The sequence below is a fragment of the Cygnus olor genome, chromosome 13, assembly GCF_009769625.2.
Source record: "Cygnus olor isolate bCygOlo1 chromosome 13, bCygOlo1.pri.v2, whole genome shotgun sequence".
In the NCBI taxonomy this organism is placed as follows: domain Eukaryota; kingdom Metazoa; phylum Chordata; class Aves; order Anseriformes; family Anatidae; genus Cygnus; species Cygnus olor.
In genome coordinates this window covers 15,848,274-15,854,524 of record NC_049181.1, presented here as the reverse complement: position 1 = coordinate 15,854,524, position 6,251 = coordinate 15,848,274, and the positions used below count along the sequence as shown (strand labels likewise).

Below are 6,251 nucleotides of genomic sequence, written 5' to 3'. Positions count from 1 at the left end.
AAAGGGGTCTTATAAAAATGGTGGAGAGTGACTGTTTGCTGAGGCAGCTAGGACAAGGGGAAAAGGTTTTAAATTAGGGGAGATTTAGAGGTCAGGAGGAAATTCTTTACCCTGAGGGTGCTGAGGCACTGGAACAGGTTGCCCAGAGAAGCTGTGGGTGCCCCATCCCTGGAAATACTCAAGGCCAGGCTGGAGGAGGCCCTGGGCAACCTGATCTAGTGGGTGGCCCATGGCAGGGGGTTGGAACTGGATGAGCTTTAAGGTCCCTTCCAACCCGAGCCATTCTACGTAAGGGGCAGTTGTAGCAGTATTATAGTTCTTCTGTGGCTTTCATAGACAAGCCTTAAATCTCCTCTTGCCTTACTCCCAAGAGGCTGCATGTGGTCGGTATGATGTGTAGCAGTGAGTAGGCAAATGCTCCCCTACACTCACGTGCTGCTCTGCAGTAGCCTTACATCTCACAGTTTTGTAACCCTGCAGCTGAAATGACATAGCCGTGATTTTCTGCAGCAAACACTACCTAAATGAAGTAAAACAAAATGTCTCCCTTTTCCCCTTCTCTCAGGAGCGGCTGCCACAGGGTCAGCCCAGCCTGGAGAACCCAGCGTGGGACTGACATGTCAGCAGGTGCTGGTTCAGACTGGAGTAGCAAGGGGCTGACTCCTGAAGGGGAGGAAGGCTGCGTGAGGTCAGTACCGAATTACTGGGGGTTTGGGTGACATCAGGAGGTGGAACACAGAGAGTGAAGCTTGAGGAGCCTTCAAAAATTGATGCTGATGGGGCTAGAGTGGTGGTAGCTCATGTTGTGGCAGGGAAAGAAACATCTTGCTTGGTGTTTCTCCACATCTCACGTGGCTGCTCGCTGTACAGCATGTCTTTCAGTACCAACTTGAGCATTCGTGTTGTTGTGATGGAGGTGCCAGCTGTGGAGCACATTCTCTGCTGTTCTGTATCGCCACCACACCCCTGAGTTTAAGACCTGTCTTTATAAGCTTTGTACATGTGTTTGGACCAGTATTTTTAAGCTAATAACAAAATGCGACTTATCACTGCGCTTGTCTCTTCTTAGTTAATTAGAAAAGCAATTCTTTGCTGTGTTTCTTCTAAGGCAGAGAGCAGTGCTGACAGACATCATCACGGCTAATGTTTTAGCCTGTGTTTGTGCCAGTCCAACAAACTGGTTGTCTGCAGTAAAAAAGTAGGAAAACTTGTGTATATTCTTTTAGAACCTCCTTGTCCATTTTATTTTTTGGTGTTTAATATTGAGGTGCTTATAATAGATGCTATTTTTTGAACATTCACTGCAGAACAGTGTGTTCATACTAGAAAAAGAATCACAGTCCTCAGACCCTGGGGTGTCCCTTCTGCTCACTTGGCAGAGGACCTACTGTACCCAACAGGCTGGCCAGGCTGTTAGTCACTATTATTTCAGGAAATAACTTGAACGAACCTTCAGCAAATGATGGGATGACTCAGGGGTTACTGAAAATAAAGCTACGCTGTCAGCTGGAGCCCTGAAGGATGCTTTGCAGGGGCAGGGACTGGGCTGCATCTTAGGCAGGCTGTTTCCTGCGTTGGACACTGCTTTGTGCATATCCCGAGCTCAGGGCGCGGCTCCGTGAACACGATATCTCCTCTCCTGGGCCTATCTCAGCTGGGATCAGCGGCAGCCTCTGGGGAAGAAAGCTCAGCTGAGCCTGCGCCACTGCAGGTGCTGCAGCGCGAGTAGATCAGAGAGGAAGATCTGGGATTGGAATCACAACGTTGACATCAGGGCTTTCCAGACGTTATCTTCGCTGTGCTTCTGCGAGCCAGGGATGGGTTATTTGCCCTGTTAGAGCCCAGCCCAGCCCAGCCTGCTGGTGGTTTGCCCACCGTCATGCAGCAGATCCAACACAAGAAAGGGGAAGTCAGAAGATCTCTGGGGCCCATCTACTCCAGGCTCCTCGTTACTTCTGATCAGGCTGCAGCCGGAGGGAGAGGTGGGCGCACAGATGGGGAGAGGTTCTGACAGATGCAGGGCTGGGGCTTCAGCGCCTTCTTGTCAGCCTGTGGCGGTCCTGGGCTGAAGCCCTGACTTCTGAAAAGCGCTCAAAAGTCCTGCCTCTAACCCCAAGTCCTTAGGGGCTGGCAAAAAGCGTGTCCAGGGGCCTCGCTGCGTCCTAGAGACTGGCTGGTGGAGCTGGGCCTCGGGGATCTTGTGGCAACTGCAGCAATTAATTAGAAGGGAAAATAAATTGAGGAAGATGATAGTACCTGACGACTTCCTCTGCTGTGAATGGTGATAATCGCACCTGCGTACCTCGTTTAATTAGTTACAAGGAGAGGATCTCTGAGCGCTGATTACAGCGCCAGCCCCTGATGCTCCCTGGGTACCACTGCTGGAAGCAGCTCTCCCAGAGGCAGGGGCTTGCCTGTGGGGGAGCAGCAGCGGGGTGCCCGCTCCCCCTTCCTGCGGGGCGAACCTGTCCCTGGGCAGCTCTGGTGATGTTTGGCCTGGGAAGGAAGAAATTCGGTGGGCGAGAGCAGGGGGCTGCTCCCTGCTGTCCCACCACAGCACAGGGCTGGAGAATGCGAGGAATGTAGAGGAGAGCTGGCGGGGAGGGGAGACCGTGCAGCCTGAATGGAGAAACCTGTTTGATTCCCCTGAAGGGCAAAACACACCCAGGTCTCCTCCTCAAAACAAGGCTTGGCTTCCCGGAGCCGGCCCTCTCGGTCCGCCCGGCAGGTAAGGGCTCTGCCTCGCCCACAGCCGCCTCGCTGCCGGGGAGGATCGGAGATACCCGCTGCTTCGAGCCCTTGGGGGGCAAGGCGCTGGGAGACTGGTTGCAGACTGCGCCGCGTCTGTCTTCTGGGGGAAAGCCGCAGCTGAGGAGCCTCCGCAGGTAGGGCTGGGCAGGGAGACTGCTCCTCTGAGCCTCGCAGAGGGCGGCTGGGGTGCTGCTGCCACCCGCGCTTCACCTGCTGGCTCTGCTGGAGAGGAGGAGGAGGAGGAGGACTGTCCCCTCCTAACCTGCTGACACAGGGATCTGGTGGGGTTGAGGGACGCTTGAACTGATGCCTCCTGTAAAGAGAGAGATGAAGCTCTTTTCTCCAGTGTATGGGAGCAAAGTGTGGATCTAAAATGGTACGTAGATACTACAAGGATGGTATTAGTGCCAACATGTAAATAAGGCAGAACGGGATGTTTGGCTATGAGGTTTTGCTGCTCTCCGTCTGATCACTGAGTTCCCTCCTTGCCCATCCCTGTCTTTCTAAAATCTGTCACCTGCTTAATTTATGAGGTATAGCAGGGGGTATGGCAGCAGGGACAAGTCTGTGCGCAGACATGAGCAAGCAGCTCTGCACAACTGGTATAGTTTGAACCTGTGACTCTGGACAGCCTTCTGAGAGGCTTGGGGTCAGCTGCTCTGCATGCCACCACTCCTAACCCCCTTCCCCAAGACCAGTGTGTGATGGAGAGGGACGCAGATGGAGATTCTTCTCTCTGCGCTCCTCTGCCTTGTTTTGTTTCCCTCTGATCATGAAATCAGCACCCTGGAAAGGAAGGGATGGGAGTGGTAAAGCTCATGCGGAGGAGACGAGCACCTCCCTCAGTCCTTGCTTCTTCCCACCTCGAAGCTTGGTGAACGTCTTCTCCATTCCCCCCATCCCTGCCCCGCTGCTGCTCCAAGACAAAACCCAGCCAGGAGAACGAGCTGCCCATGGTCAGGAGACAGGTTGCTCACCACGGGCTGCAGAGCAGGGATGTCCTCCCGTGTCAGATCCATCAGGGCCTTGTGCTTATTCTGGTTTCATCCAGCCAAAGACAAAATATTGAATTTGTTCCCCGGAATTATTTAACTGTAAGTCCCAGTCTTCACAAATGATAGATTTTAATTTTCTTTTCTAAAGAAATTTTTTTTTTGTGGCAAAACTTTGTAGTGTCTCTGAGATGCCGTGAAACATCAGTAGGATTTTTTGTCCTGCGCTGTTTATGGGTCTGTCATACAAATGCAAAGCTCTGCCTTTGAAAGCCCCAAAACTTTTCCTTCCTTCCTGCTTTCATCTTTAGACATCAAGGCATAAGGTCAATAGCATGTGGGTGCGGTAAACATCCTTTACATCCTTCTTCCTTTTCAAATACAAAAATTAGTTGAGCAATTAGGAATTAATGCCTTGTAATTAGAGTAATGAAACTGCGTACCCAGTACAGTGAAAAACGATTCAGTAATTTTGGGCACCAAGAGCGGCGAGCTGCTGTGCTGGGGGTGGTCGTGCCGTGTCGGTTTGTGCAGCTCCCAGCACAGCAGGGCCCCGGGAAGGTCTCTCGGGACAGGCAGGATTGCGTGTCGCTCTGATGAAGTTTATACCACGCTTTCCTGACTTCAATAGCTCGTGTCTTTGCCAGCTTCATCTGGTTGGACTGAAATTCTTCATTGTGGGGTATGTGGTTGTGAGAGAATTAAAAAAAAATAAAAAATTGTGCACGTGTAGCTTTACAACAGCTGTCAGACACGGCTGAAACGTGTCCAGTGCTCGCCTTGGAGTTCTGCGCAGGCTTCCCCACGGCAGCCACTGGTCTTCATCTCACTTTTCTCCGTGCCTGAGGAAGGAGAGACGTTTGCTGTCCCCGGGTACTGGTGACGGGGATCCAAGGAGTTGCAGTGCTGGGCTGAGGCTCTTCGTAGCAATCCCGCACAGCCAGCAGGCCCGGCTGCAGCCACAAGTGCTTGCTGTTCCCGCGATGCGTGTTCAGGGTCGTGTCGGCTGCCCTGAGAAAGGTGGGCACGCAGTTAATGACTGCGATGCATGTGAATTATTTGACTAGCATCGCAGAAGAACAGCAGTGGAGGCATAAAGTGTCACCTGCAGCGGCGTGGCCATCCTGGAGCACCTCTCCTGCGAAGAAAGGTTCGGAGAGCTGGGTTTGGTTAGCCTGGAGAAGAGAAAGCTCTGGGGAGACCTTATTGCAGCCTTCTTAAATATCAGCATGGGTTTAGCATTACGAGCCTTTCTATAGTTAGGCAGTTATGCGTGATTTTATGTCTGTTTGAAAGCCTCCAGCCACCGAGTTGCTCCTAACGCAGGGCCGGTATCACGACGTGATGCATTAGATCTGCCCTGGGGGCTCAGTCCGAGTCCTGGAGCGAGCTTCAGGCTGGTGGCCTTGGTCCTTCAGAGGCAGGCTGACAGCCTCCCGCTGCGAACACGCTCGTCCACCTGTGTGGACGAGGTGGGATGAGATCCTAAATTGCCGGCTGTGAGTTTACAGCCCGAAGCCCCAAGTGTAATTCCTGCTGTCACTTGCTTCCACAAGTGCAGACAGCGGGGCGGAAGCTGCCCATCCTTCCCAGGCACGGGATGTCATTCAAGCTGGAGAACAAAGGTGAAATAAATCTAGTCGTAGCAGTGCTGGCTCAAAAATTTCACAGCGCTAACCCAGCGTAAACTTTCTTTGCTGGTTCCAGCTTCTTCAAATGAACTTTAAGGGTTAACTTTGCGCTGGCAGGTTTTATGCCAGATCAGGCACAGTCTGTCCACACTGCTCTACCTTCGTAGCAGATCAGGTAACAGCTGACATAAAAGCATAACACTGGCACAAGGTTTGCATTGTGCTCTCTGGCTAATGCAAGAGAAATGCAAGTATGTGCCCACGCCTAATCCAGATCACTGGAGGGCAGCCTGACAGTGCACAGACCTGGATTAGCAATCCCGAAACCTGGATGCTGCTTTTCTGGGGCAGGGAGCCTTGTGTTTGCGTCTGACCTCTGTGGAGAAGCTTTCTCTCCCTGGCTTTCCTTCCTGTGGGTTTGGAAAAGGTGGGCTTGGTCTGTTGAGTGTTAATTCAAGGCCCTGCCTTGTCCCATAGGGGTTGGAGAGTAGGGACGGGGACCCTGATTTAGGTCTAGATAACAAAATCCTCAGAGTCTGCGGAGTTTAAGAAGTTCATAAGAAGTTCTAATTCAAGCCTTTTGCAAGTTTTAAATACCTTTTAATTTGAGGACCGTGAAGGTCAGAATATGCATTAATTATTGTTAAACCATGAGACTCTTCCTCCTGACTGACCTCGGCCCAGTTTGCAGCTGAGGGCTGACATTCAGGTCACTGGTCAAGTCCTCCAGGGGCACACAGGTTCAATGGTGCAATGAGTTCTGTGCTTCCACCTAGGAGGAGCGTGCGAGAGATCGCTCTGAAGGCACCAGGACAGCGCTGGTGGGGGCAGCACAGCCTGGAGCTGCTGGCTGCGGGTCCTGCGGTGCTCTAGGCGG

General features: G+C 52.3%; 1 protein-coding gene across 4 annotated transcripts in view; it reads left to right on the top strand.

Moving 5' to 3' along the window:
* Positions 1-2,680: 2,680 nt before the first annotated feature.
* ZNF185 (zinc finger protein 185 with LIM domain) overlaps positions 2,681-6,251 on the top strand; it is a 47,309-nt gene continuing 43,738 nt past the window's right edge. For 2 of the 4 annotated variants that reach the window (XM_040572120.1, XM_040572118.1), the window contains exon 1: positions 2,681-2,885. The gene's annotated coding sequence lies outside the window, so the exon portion shown is untranslated. The remainder of the gene's footprint in view (positions 2,886-6,251) is intronic. The other 2 variants (XM_040572119.1, XM_040572117.1) reach the window with 1 other exon arrangement.